The sequence below is a fragment of the Chanodichthys erythropterus genome, chromosome 19 (assembly GCF_024489055.1).
Source record: "Chanodichthys erythropterus isolate Z2021 chromosome 19, ASM2448905v1, whole genome shotgun sequence".
In the NCBI taxonomy this organism is placed as follows: domain Eukaryota; kingdom Metazoa; phylum Chordata; class Actinopteri; order Cypriniformes; family Xenocyprididae; genus Chanodichthys; species Chanodichthys erythropterus.
The window spans coordinates 38,855,928-38,870,361 of record NC_090239.1 but is presented as its reverse complement, the minus strand read 5'-3'; the positions used below and the strand labels follow the sequence as shown (position 1 = coordinate 38,870,361).

At 34.2% G+C, this 14,434-nt stretch overlaps 2 long non-coding RNA genes across 2 annotated transcripts; one reads left to right on the top strand and one right to left on the bottom strand.

Annotated features, from left to right (window-relative positions):
• The first annotated feature begins 5,259 nt into the window (after positions 1–5,259).
• Positions 5,260–7,515, top strand: LOC137008146 (uncharacterized). Its single transcript, XR_010892760.1, has 3 exons — positions 5,260–5,336; positions 5,839–5,911; positions 6,423–7,515. It is a non-coding gene; the product is annotated as an uncharacterized lncRNA (long non-coding RNA).
• A 3,990-nt stretch (positions 7,516–11,505) lies between these two features.
• Positions 11,506–13,628, bottom strand: LOC137008244 (uncharacterized). The gene is made up of 4 exons (XR_010892783.1): positions 12,971–13,628; positions 12,237–12,343; positions 11,973–12,078; positions 11,506–11,655 (listed from the first exon to the last, which is right to left on the bottom strand). It is a non-coding gene; the product is annotated as an uncharacterized lncRNA (long non-coding RNA).
• Between the last annotated feature and the right edge of the window lie 806 nt (positions 13,629–14,434).

Here is a 14,434-nt window from a genome sequence, read left to right as displayed (position 1 = left end):
ACGCATAACATGTGCAATGCATTTCATAAGTTATTCCGTTTCGCTGCGAAGAGAGAACACTAGGTGTTTGTTGCACTGCGTTGCATACAAGAACTCTTTCCTTTGTGCATTGACGAAAAAACAAATTACATTGTTTTGCAACGCATGAAGATGTGTTTAACTGCATTGCTTACAATCGTTACCTTGTGCATAGAGGAAATAATATAACATATGTGCTCTTGCATTGCAACATGTATGATATAAACGAACGTATTGTTCATGCATTGAAGATATAACACATAACTTGTTGTGTTGCGATGAATGAAGTAACTCATTCATTATGCATTGAAGAGATAACAAATAACGTGTATTTCATTGCAGTAACTTGATCCGTTGTGCAGTGAATTTATAACACATGCAAGGTGCTTGTTGCACTGCATAACATTTGCATTGCAGTGTTATTCCATTTTCTATTGCGGTTAGTTAACTCATTAAGCTGTTTCCTTGTAACAAATATTGAAGAGATGCATAACTCGTTGTTTTGCGAAGAGCTTTGAGTTATAACACATAACATGTGCATTGCATTTCAGTAAGTTATTTCATTTTCTATTGCAATAGTTAACTCATTACGCTGTTGCAACGTGCAAGTTTATGCTTCCTTGCATCCTGTACAAGAATTAACGTATTGCTCATGCATTGAAGAGATACATAACTCGTGTTGCGATGAATGAGTTAACTCCCCCTTTATACATTGAAGAGATAACGCATAACATGTGCAATGCACTTCAGTAAGTTATTCCGTTTCGCTGCGAAGAGAGAACACTAGGTGTTTGTTGCACTGCGTTGCATACAAGAACTCTTTCTTTTGTGCATTGACGAAAAAACAAATAATATTGTTTTGCAATGCATCAAGAACTGTTTAATTGCATTGCTTACAATACTTAATACAATACAATACAATACTAATTGCATTGCAGATACTTGATCCGTAGTGCACTGAAGAGGAAAACAAAACATATATGCTGTTGCATCACAATACATATAAGAACTGTTTCATTGCATTGCATAAAATAATTAACTTATTTTTTATTGTGCACAGAAGAAATGTATAGAACATGCTGTTTGCACTGCAAAGAGCTAACACTGCTAACATTGAGAGCTAACATTGCATACAATAGTTAACCTATTACGCTGTGCATAGAAGAAATTAATATAACATATGTTCCCTATCATATTGCAACATATAAGATATACACTGTTTCCTTGCATCCTATACAAGAACAAATATTGAAGAGATGCATAACTCGTTGTTTTACGAAGAGCTTTGAGTTATAACATATAACATGTGCATTGCATTTCAGTAAGTTATTTCATTTTCTATTGCAATAGTTAACTCATTACGCTGTTGCAACGTGCAAGTTTATGCTTCCTTGCATCCTGTACAAGAACTAACGTATTGCTCATGCATGGAAGAGATACATAACTCGTGTTGCGATGAATGAGTTAACTCACCCTTTATACATTGAAGAGATAACGCATAACATGTGCAATGCATTTCATAAGTTATTCCGTTTCGCTGCGAAGAGAGAACACTAGGTGTTTGTTGCACTGCGTTGCATACAAGAACTCTTTCTTTTGTGCATTGACGAAAAAACATATTACATTGTTTTGCAACGCATGAAGATTTGTCTAACTGCATTGCTTACAATCGTTACCTTGTGCATAGAGGAAATTAATATAACATATGTGCTCTTGCATTGCAACATGTATGATATAAACGAACGTATTGTTCATGCATTGAAGATATAACACATAACTTGTGTTGCGATGAATTAAGTAACTCATCCATTATGCATTGAAGAGATAACAAATAACGTGTATTTCATTGCAGTAACTTGATCCGTTGTGCAGTGATTTTATAACACATGCAAGGTGCTTGTTGCACTGCATAACATTTGCATTGCAGTTTTATTCCATTTTCTTTTGCGTTAGTTAACTCAATAAGCTGTTTCCTTGCATCCTATATAAGAACAAATATTGAAGAGATGCATAACTCGTTGTTTTGCGAAGAGCTTTGAGTTATAACACATAACATGTGCATTGCCTTTCAGCAAGTTATTTCATTTTCTATTGCAATAGTTAACTCATTACGCTGTTGCAAAGTGCAAGTTTATGCTTCCTTGCATCCTGTACAAGAATTAACGTATTGCTCATGCATTGAAGAGATACATAACTCGTGTTGCGATGAATGAGTTAACTCCCCCTTTATACATTGAAGAGATAACGCATAACATGTGCAATGCACTTCAGTAAGTTATTCCGTTTCGCTGCGAAGAGAGAACACTAGGTGTTTGTTGCACTGCGTTGCATACAAGAACTCTTTCTTTTGTGCATTGACGAAAAAAAAAAATAACATTGTTTTGCAATCCATCAAGAACTGTTTAATTGCATTGCTTACAATAATTAATGCAATACAATACAATACTAATTGCATTGCAGATACTTGATCCGTAGTGCATTGAAGAGGAAAACAAAACATATATGCTGTTGCATCACAATACATATAAGAACTGTTTCATTGCATTGCATACAATAATTAACTTATTTTTTATTGTGCACAGAAGAAATGTATAGAACATGCTGTTTGCATTGCAAAGAGCTAACACTGCTAACATTGAGAGCTAACATTGCATACAATAGTTAACTTATTACGCTGTGCATAGAAGAAATTAATATAACATATGTGCTCTTGCATATTGCAACATATAAGATATACACTGTTTTCTTGCATCCTATAGAAGAACAAATATTGAAGAGATGCATAACTCGTTGTTTTGCGAAGAGCTTTGAGTTATAACACATAACATGTGCATTGCATTTCAGTAAGTTATTTCATTTTCTATTGCAATAGTTAACTCATTACGCTGTTGCAACGTGCAAGTTTATGCTTCCTTGCATCCTGTACAAGAACTAACGTATTGCTCATGCATGGAAGAGATACATAACTCGTGTAGCGATGAATGAGTTAACTTACCCTTTATACATTGAAGAGATAACGCATAACATGTGCAATGCATTTCAGTAAGTTATTCCGTTTCGCTGCGAAGAGAGAACACTAGGTGTTTGTTGCACTGCGTTGCATACAAGAACTCTTTCTTTTGTGCATTGACGAAAAACCAAATAATATTGTTTTGCAATGCATCAAGAACTGTTTAATTGCATTGCTTACAATACTTAATACAATACAATACAATACTAATTGCATTGCAGATACTTGATCCGTAGTGCACTGAAGAGGAAATTAATATAACATATGTGCTCTTGCATTGCAACATGTATGATATAAACGAACGTATTGTTCATGCATTGCATACAATAATTAACTTATTTTTTATTGTGCACAGAAGAAATGTATAGAACATGCTGTTTGCATTGCAATGAGCTAACACTGCTACCATTGAGAGCTAACATTGCATACAATAGTTAACCTATTACGATGTGCATAGAAGAAATTAATATAACATATGTCCCCTATCATATTGCAACATGTAAGATCAATACACTGTTTCCTTGCATCCTATATAAGAACAAATATTGAAGAGATGCATAACTCGTTGTTTTGCGAAGAGCTTTGAGTTATAACACATAACATGTGCATTGCATTTCAGTAAGTTATTTCATTTTCTATTGCAATAGTTAACTCATTACGCTGTTGCAACGTGCAAGTTTATGCTTCCTTGCATCCTGTACAAGAACTAACGTATTGCTCATGCATGGAAGAGATACATAACTCGTGTTGCGATGAATGAGTTAACTCACCCTTTATACATTGAAGAGATAACGCATAACATGTGCAATGCATTTCATAAGTTATTCCGTTTCGCTGCGAAGAGAGAACACTAGGTGTTTGTTGCACTGCGTTGCATACAAGAACTCTTTCTTTTGTGCATTGACGAAAAACCAAATAATATTGTTTTGCAATGCATCCAGAACTGTTTAATTGCATTGCTTACAATACTTAATACAATACAATACAATACTAATTGCATTGCAGATACTTGATCCGTAGTGCATTGAAGAGGAAAACAAAACATATATGCTTGTTGCATCACAATACATATAAGAACTGTTTCATTGCATTGCATACAATAATTAACTTATTTTTTATTGTGCACAGAAGAAATGTATAGAACATGCTGTTTGCATTGCAAAGAGCTAACACTGCTAACATTGAGAGCTAACATTGCATACAATAGTTAACATATTACGCTGTGCATAGAAGAAATTAATATAACATATGTGCTCTTGCATATTGCAACATATAAGATATACACTGTTTTCTTGCATCCTATACAAGAACAAATATTGAAGAGATGCATAACTCGTTGTTTTGCGAAGAGCTTTGAGTTATAACAACCCAGTCTCATATGAAAACGTATCCTGACTACGTTGGTCCAAAGTGCAAAACGTAGAGGGGTTACAATAATGGCCCTTAAATTGTATGACTGTTACATTTTTTTTTTTGCCTATTGTTTTGCGTCCAAGTCACGTGACTTTAGAGAGCCCGGCCGTGAGAACAAAAAACATGGCGGACATTTCTCTACTTTTTAGTGAAAAAAACAATATTTTGAGTTAGTTTCTGCATAAAAATAAGTTTTGATTACATTTTTAGCGAGAAATATATATTCTATTTTCATAATATTCACTCAGTGAATGTACATAATCACTCGCTTGCGCGTTGTTGCAAAGATTTTTCTGATCTCGCCAGAATAATGTGAAACTGCTACGTTTTGGTTGCTATGGACAATATTTTGAGTTAGTTTCTGCATAAAAATAATTTGATTACATTTTTAGCGAGAAATATATATTCTATTTTCATAATATTCACTCAGTGAATGTACATAATCACTCGCTTGTGCGTTGTTGCAAAGATTTTTCTGATCTCGCCAGAATAATGTGAAACTGCTACGTTTTGGTTGCTATGAACAATATTTTATTTTCTGCATCAAAATAAGGTTTGATTACATTTTAAGCAAAAAATATATATTATTTATTTTCATAATATTCATTCAGTGAATGTACATAATCACTCGCTTGCGCGTTGTTGCAAAGATTTATCTGATCTCGCCAGAATAATGTGAAACTGCTACGTTTTGGTTGCTATGAACAATATTTTGAGTTAGTTTCTGCATAAAAATAAGGTTTGATTACATTTTTAGCGAGAAATATATATTCTATTTTCATAATATTCACTCTGAATGTCAACCCGTTCTCACTCCTGACCGTTCTCACGCTGAAGAAGTCTCCTTCAGAACACATCGCGATATTTGGCATCAGTTCGCGTGTGCTGGATGTTGGTAAGTAGTCGTAAATACGCTGTTCTAATGTTTGATATAATGTCTTTTCTGTTTGCAGATATTAATCAGATTAACGTTAGCTCCCTCATGTTCAGTCACTGCATTATATCTGTCACCTCCGCTGAGGTTTTGCTTTGCATTGCTTTCTATATTAAATACTAAACTAGGGTGATTAAACACTGTCACGTGACGTGCAATATATTGCACAATATATATAACATATTCATATCAGGTTCAAAGTAGTACAAGTGTAGTTTCAAAATGGTATTTGTTGTAGAAGCACGGTAAAAAACAACACTTACCATGCTTTTTACCACAGTATTGGTCGTTTTAATGTGATTTTTGTTGTAAATACAGAGTAACCACAACACTTATCATGCTTTTAATGCCTAATAGTGTTAAATCCAAAAACTTTAAGGTCAATAAGAACTTCTTTCCTATATATATTTATATATAAACCTATATATTATAAATAATGATATTTTCTTTTCTCTTGTTTTAGCTGAAAAGACAAAAAGGGCCTTTTGGAAATGGATGAAGGAGACAGAAAGCTGCAAAGGCAAATAATTGCAATGGTATGTATGTGTTGCTTTTAACCCTTTATCAAACATTTTATCAAGCATTTGTTAAATAGTCTCACAGTAAATTAAAATTAAAGTCAAATCCTGTACATATTTATCACCTTATTTGTAAATCAGTTGTGCCCCTTCTTGGACAGTTGGACGTCCCACACATAAAAGTTTATATTAATTCCATTGAATTCTTTAAAATGATTACAGATTGGGCCCAAAATGTTCCAATGATACATGATGTCTCTCCGCACCTCATAACTACCTCTGTTTGCAAGAGTGGAAATTATCATTTGACCTGTCACATGACATCAGATATTCAATTATTTTGTCATGATCATTTACACTGCTGATAATGTCCTGCTTGCATGTGAAACATGTTATTTATTTATTTTTATTATTTATTTTTTAAAATATGAATATAGCTTGCTATACTTTTAATCATGGAAATGCCCACACATCAGTGAACTTATTACATAAATGCATTTAACATTTAATTGTGCAACACTCTTTACAGAAGGAAATCCTACGGTTATGTATGAACTCACAACATCATCATCAAGTGCTGTGCTGGGCACATTGGGTAACAAGTGTCCTCCAACGTATCCAATCTGTGACCACATTCTCCACATCTTCCCATGGGACACCAACATTCTTCAGGCCTTCGTTTCCATGTCTTCCCCTGCATTCTCCTGGTGGTGTCCACTTCATATCTGTCTTTGGGTGTTGTTGTTTGGTCATGCTTAGGGTGTGTCCAGGGAGGTGCACCCTTCACTCTGTCACAGTTTTTAAAAGTCTTCACGTGGACTCCTCCTTATGATCTCCTTGAAACGTGCAGAACCAATATTGAAAATAGTAATTTATCTTTTTCCATATTCTTGCCTTTACCAAAGAAGCACCAGTGCTCATCCGGAGTTTTGGTAAAAGTTCTAGTAATGCTGCGACTATAGTCAAATATGTATTTCTGCATGTGTGTATAGCAGGTGTTTGTCCGAACAATTGAAGTTAGTGAGAGTGTTCAGGAAAACCCTCTGAGAACAATCAATATTTATTTAATTCTGTTTGGTGCTGATATAGAGTATTACAGAAATGACACATTGACATTCTGGACATTATTCTGTGAGTTTGTTACCTCTTCATTTAGATGGACTTGAAAATGTCTTGCATTTTGTTTCATTAAACCTTTTATTACAGTGTCACTATAGTAAATGTCCACCTTAACTACATCTATGGTATCATTATATCAGTACCTGGATAATGTAAATGTAACATACCCATGAATGTATTTTATAGAAGCATTTTATTGCTGAAAATATTTAACATTTATAAAATGCATTAACTATTTGAATTTGCCTTTCATTTAGTTACAGTAAAAGTGAACAATAAACACAATATTGTATTGTATTAAAGTTGAGAATGTAAAATGTTATTTTTTCCCCCTATTCTTTAAAGAAACTTATTTTCACATGGAATTTTATCTCATCTCTTGGTTTGTAAAAATAATACTTCATCATATCGATTTGTGTAGTTATATTTCACTATAATAGATTGCCTCTGTAACTGGATATATTTTTTTCTCACAATTAACTGATTTTTATACTGTTGTGCAGTAGTTTGGGGACTACATTTGTCTTTGACACTAAATATTGGAATATGATTACAAAATCGAGTACATTCATTATGCTTTTATTTATATTTATTTTAATTCCAAGAGTTCAAATGGTGAAGAATGGTATAAATAAGTGATTAAATGTATACCTTTAATATACTACATATCTACTGTAAATGTTAGAAGCACTTTAGTAGATGCAATTATATCTCTTTCAAATATATTTATGCATCAGTTTAAAACACAAAGGAGTCTTTCGTTGTAAAATGTGATTTTTATTATATTTAATTAGATTAATTATATATTTAAGGAATCTTTCTCGTCAGCCGGAACCGAAGGAGATCTGTCGTCATTTACCATAAATGGACAAGTAAGCGTGACGCATCTGTTCAGCTGTGTTGTGATTGGCTGTGACTCTATCGCAGAACTCGCTGTGATTGGACTACCTTTCAACCCATATAAAACGGCGCTTTATCTTACAAAGTTTGTTTTAGTGTGAATATTACGTTACTCATACATTAAGTTAACTATAAAGTGTTTCCATGTTGTGAGAAATTACTCCTTTACCGAGATCCCAACCCTAACCCTAGCTTCTCAATGAACTACAGCGCCATGTTTCCCGTTCATTGATAGAATGACAGAGACATATGGGTAATGTAGTTTAAAACGTTTAGTAAAGAAATGATAAATGTTAAAATAATAAGATCTTTAATGGACAACTCGATATCTAAATATGTTTATTTTGCAAACATTTATTACATATATGAGGGACAGGCTGAAATTTAATATTTTACTGTAATCACTATTAAAAAACCTTTATGCCAGCTTTCCATGTATGTCTGAAAACTGTGCCCAACATTATTTAGTAATCATAGCATAAGCAGTTGTCCTGTTGATTTTCTCTTTGATACGCTAACCGGACTTTGTGTTACAGCCATTTGAAATGTGCATTTTTTTGCTCTTCCAGGGGCCGGTACTGGCCCCTTGGGGGTGGAAGGGCATTAAAATCTACACAGGTGTGTACTCCTCATCATGGATAACAAACGTTGTTGAATCACATTTAAATATTGCAGTATTTTATCATTTCCTCATTTTCCATTCTAACATCATGCTTGTATAGGTTTTGATGGGTATTGTGAGACCATCTGATGAAATATGGAAATATTATAACAAAATGTTGTAATACAATAATAATAATAATAATAATTGATTAATTGAATAGTAGTTGATTATTTCTTTGCTTTTTTTTTGTATGAACACCAATAAATATAATGGATGAACCCACAACAACTTGCCATTATCCAGCTGCCAGTGTTGGCAGTAAACTAAAAACTATTTATATTTACACTTCACTATTACTTACACAAGGATAATGCACTATTCAGTAAAATAAGAAACTGTGCCAAAATGTCATTATCACCCCCTCTTCTTGCTCCTCACATGCCTGACATCAGTAATGTCCAGCTGTCATTTTGAATGCAGTAGTAGATGTACCAGAATGATCAACATCCATCTTCTTCAGTTCTGCTTGAAGTGTTTGTGTCAGTATAACCCACTGCAGCCTCTCTTTATTCACATTCCTTCCCTTTATTTATCTGGAAACTGCCATCCTTGTCACAACATGAAAGTATATGCAACTTTTGGTGCATTGTTGTCCCAAACAATCATGGAAATTATATGTCATTTTTTTAAATTATGAAATAAACTCAGCTTAGTTAAATTGTATTTACTCTACCAAACACCACGGTCACCATAATTTATTACACAACACTTTATTGGAGGATACAGCATAAGGTTGAAATTTGCATAAAGACAAATGAGATTCAAGATAAATAAAAACGTGTCTTCAAAAATACGTTAACGTCATAATAATCCATTCACAGACTTTACTCCTATTGCACAAATGAGCGCCACAGAATCCCATCCAGTCAACTATGATCCAGAAAACAGATTTGATATTGAGTTTAAAATAAAGATTCATTATCACAGCTGAACTGGGTTCTTGCTCTTCCCTGTACATGTCTCTATCATGTTCATGTTCTTCTTCTTCTAAACAGTTTGTTCAGTTGTACTCTACAGTACAACTGATGACCAGAAGATGTGATCACTGATGTAAGGCCTGATTTTCCTGCTAAACAAAAACTGAGATAAAGCGTCCTGCAATAAAGTAATAAAACTTTAATCTGGAAAGAAGATCTCAAAGAAGTAGCAATGGACAACACCTTGCCCCCACTCCAAAAGGACAACGCCTCCCCCCACCACACCCACACACACACACACACACACACACACACACACACACACACTCTCCTTCCCCCTGCCTCAAGTCATTGAAAGTTATTCAAAACATATAATGTAACTTTTGTATCTATTGTTTTTCCCTTTTCATGTTTGGTATCATTTAATTTGTCTCAGTGCGATTGGTAAAACGGTCTCAATTTCATAGCAGTCACTAGAATTATGAAGAAGATGGAAAATTAAGGAAAATTCTGTCCTCTTTTTGGGTGGTGTCTCTTCTCCTCTCCCCCAAAACAGGTGTTGGTGTTATAAACATTTACGATCCTTTTGTTCTGGTTCTGGTATAAAAGGTAAAGAGCAAAGCAGTCATGGGGGATCATCTGTAGGAGAGGCCCCCCAGAGATGGGTGAATGTCTGAGGACATTCACCCATCACTGTGTATATATGCATTTCTTTGAGTAATTGATGTTATGCATTTATCATTTCTGAATTGGCTTTAATTGGTTATGTGTGTAATTGACACGATACACTGTTACCTGACAAATAAAATGTTATATTTGATTTGCTCTGGATTCTCCTGATATCATTATTACCAGTAAATTATGGGAGGCTAATGCTACCGTAAATCTGTGTCCAGGGTAAAACAAACTGAAGGCGCATGAATGAAGGAGCAGTAGGCACTTCATCTGAAGACCTTTTGATTTCTGTTTACCACTGATTTAGCAAGTTGTATGGAAGTGGCTAAATTAAAATACACTTTTGTTCGAGTGAGCAGTAGGCAACCGACTAAAGGTATTAGCCAACTTATTACACCCTCTGACGAAGATCAGACTGGCGAGTTTATGTCCGTGAGTTTACCGCGAAATCCCGGGGCGAGTATCTCTGTGCGGCATCGGGTCCCTAATGACTGAACAATTGACATATGGAATATCCAGAATCATCAAATATCTAAACTAATGCATAACTAATGATGAATTTCTAATTGGAAACACAACCTAAGTGTAAGAATCGTTTGAAATTGGAGTCAGATTAAACGAGTGAAATTAAGTGAACTTCATAGAGACGCTGAAAAGACATACACGCTTAAACCTTCCCTGTCCTGTGGGAAACCGTCATTGGACCCATTAGGCGGGCCTTACACTGATGTGCTGTAGCTTTTTCTCAACCAGAGGAAGAAGTCTTAACATCCCATTGTCAGGCGTTCTTCAGTCCTGGTCTAAAAGTAAAACAAAAAAAACACAGACAATTCAAGTTAAGTAGTTTAATGGACAGCCAGGTCAGCTTATGTTCTGCATGATTTAAACAGTGGTGGGCTACTCTGGCCCTCAGCGTCCACGGTCCTGCAGATTTAGCTCCAACCTCAAACCCAACTGCCTGTAACTGTCTATAAGTACACCTGAAGACTTTGGTTAAAATTTTCAGGTGTGCTCAATTATGGTTGGAGGTAAACTCTCCACCTCAAAAAGGAGACAGCAAAAGGGCTAGAGTTGCCTGTTCCTGATTTAACTTTACAAAACAGCAGTACATAATATAATGCAGCACAGACTGTAAGCTAAGTACTGAACAAAAACTGTTTTACCCATATTAACAGCAACATGTTTTAAAAGATCTTTTAGAAAGGCATGCTCTCTTTTGAGCCTTGATTTCTTTCAGGACAACATACTCTTCTGTTTCTTGTTTCAAGAGCATAATTTGGTCAAAAACCAAGTGATAACCTGTACAATGTAAAATTGTTAAAATACTGCAATAAAAACTTTAAGGCAAGAATTAAGAATAGGCACAGGACTTACTGTACTCATGAAGAAGCCATGGCCATGCATAGTTTCTGCCTCTTGTGTTCCTCCGTAGCTGCACATCAGTCGTTTTTCCTCTAGGATCTTCTGTTAGTGACTTCACTTGCTATCTGTTTTAAAACACAAATACAATGTTTTAGGTCTGTGCAGTATAAGGCCTTATTTCAAGCCAAAAAAACTAGGTATTACACATAATTTAAAGAACATTTACTATTTAATTCCTATTATACTATATTATATTATATTAACTCATTATCTTCCAAAGCTTCCCTGTCTGCTTTTATCTAAAAAAACAAACAAACAAACAAACAAAAAAAAAACAGAAGGAACAGTTTTTAAGAACTTTTTAAGAACTTAATAGTCCTTTGAGAGAACAACATTAAATTCTGTACTACATATTACAGCATTGCCTCAACACAAGACATACCAATGGACTTCTGTCTTCTTTGGGCATGAGATGGTCATGTTCCTTCCTCACCCTAAACAAAGGACTTCGATGAGCTTGCTTTGATATAAGGACTGGTCTTCCTTCTCTGCACAGAAAAACAAGAAAGTCTCTACTTACTCTGTGTGCAATTACTCTTGTTCTTAAAACATACAAATTGAGACAGTTATAAATAAGTTAATTTACCATACCATCCAGGAGAGCATTTGATGAGTAAATACTGATTTAAATATCTAGAAACTTTACCTGGAAAGGGCTGATCACGGCAGGTTTGCAGCGACTCACTAGTAGCTCTTGTGAGGGTCGGCTCTTAAAAGAGCTGTTGAGTTTGATGTTGTAAACTGCAAGTAATCCTGCAAGACAGAAAGGAAGGTAAATTTATTACATCACATTCAAGTTGTCAATTTACACATAACTGTAGGATTTCCTTCTGTAAAGAGTGTTGCATAATTAAATGTTAAATGCATTTATGTAATAAGTTCACTGATATGTGGGCATTTCCATGATTAAACATATGTCTTTAATAGCAAGCTATATTTATATTTAAAAGAATAAATAAAAAAATAACATGTTTCACATGCAAGCAGGACATTATCAGCAGTGTAACTGATTAGATATTGAATAGACATCAGATATTCAATTATTTTGAATATGACAAAATAATTGTATATCTGATGTCATGTGACAGGTCAAATGATAATTTCCACTCTTGCAAACAGAGGTAGTTATGAGTTGCGGAGAGACATCATGTATCATTGGAACATTTTGGGCCCAATCTGTAATCATTTTAAAGAATTCAATGGAATTAATATAAACTTTTATGTGTGGGACGTCCAACTGTCCAAGAAGGGGCACAACTGATTTACAAATAAGGTGATAAACATGTACAGGATTTGACTTTAATTTTAATTTACTGTGAGACTATTTAACAAATGCTTGATAAAATGTTTGATAAAGGGTTAAAAGCAACACATACATACCATTGCAATTATTTGCCTTTGCAGCTTTCTGTCTCCTTCATCCATTTCCGAAAGGCCCTTTTTGTCTTTTCAGCTAAAACAAGAGAAAAGAAAATATCATTATTTATAATATATAGGTTTATATATAAATATATATAGGAAAGAAGTTCTTATTGACCTTACAGTTTTTGGATTTAACATTATTAGGCATTAAAAGCATGATAAGTGTTGTGGTCACTCTGTATTTACAACAAAAATCACATTAAAACGACCAATACTGTGGTAAAAAGCATGGTAAGTGTTGTTTTTTACCGTGCTTCTACAACAAATACCATTTTGAAACTACACTTGTACTACTTTGAACCTGATATGAATATGTTATATATATTGTGCAATATATTGCACGTCACGTGACAGTGTTTAATCACCCTAGTTTAGTATTTAATATAGAAAGCAATGAAAAGCAAAACCTCAGCGGAGGTGACAGATATAATGCAGTGACTGAACATGAGGGAGCTAACGTTAATCTGATTAATATCTGCAAACAGAAAAGACATTATATCAAACATTAGAACAGCGTATTTACGACTACTTACCAACATCCAGCACACGCGAACTGATGCCAAATATCGCGATGTGTTCTGAAGGAGACTTCTTCAGCGTGAGAACGGTCAGGAGTGAGAACGGGTTGACATTCAGAGTGAATATTATGAAAATAGAATATATATTTCTCGCTAAAAATGTAATCAAACCTTATTTTTATGCAGAAACTAACTCAAAATATTGTTCATAGCAACCAAAACGTAGCAGTTTCACATTATTCTGGCGAGATCAGATAAATCTTTGCAACAACGCGCAAGCGAGTGATTATGTACATTCACTGAGTGAATATTATGAAAATAAATAATATATATTTTTTGCTTAAAATGTAATCAAACCTTATTTTGATGCAGAAAATAAAATATTGTTCATAGCAACCAAAACGTAGCAGTTTCACATTATTCTGGCGAGATCAGAAAAATCTTTGCAACAACGCGCAAGCGAGTGATTATGTACATTCACTGAGTGAATATTATGAAAATAAATAATATATATTTTTTGCTTAAAATGTAATCAAACCTTATTTTGATGCAGAAAATAAAATATTGTTCATAGCAACCAAAACGTAGCAGTTTCACATTATTCTGGCGAGATCAGATAAATCTTTGCAACAACGCGCAAGCGAGTGATTATGTACATTCACTGAGTGAATATTATGAAAATAGAATATATATTTCTCGCTAAAAATGTAATCAAAACTTATTTTTATGCAGAAACTAACTCAAAATATTGTTTTTTTCACTAAAAAGTAGAGAAACGTCCGCCATGTTTTTTGTTCTCACGGCCGGGCTCTCTAAAGTCACGTGACTTGGACGCAAAACAATAGGCAAAAAAAAATGTAACAGTCATACAATTTAAGGGCCATTATTGTAACCCCTCTACGTT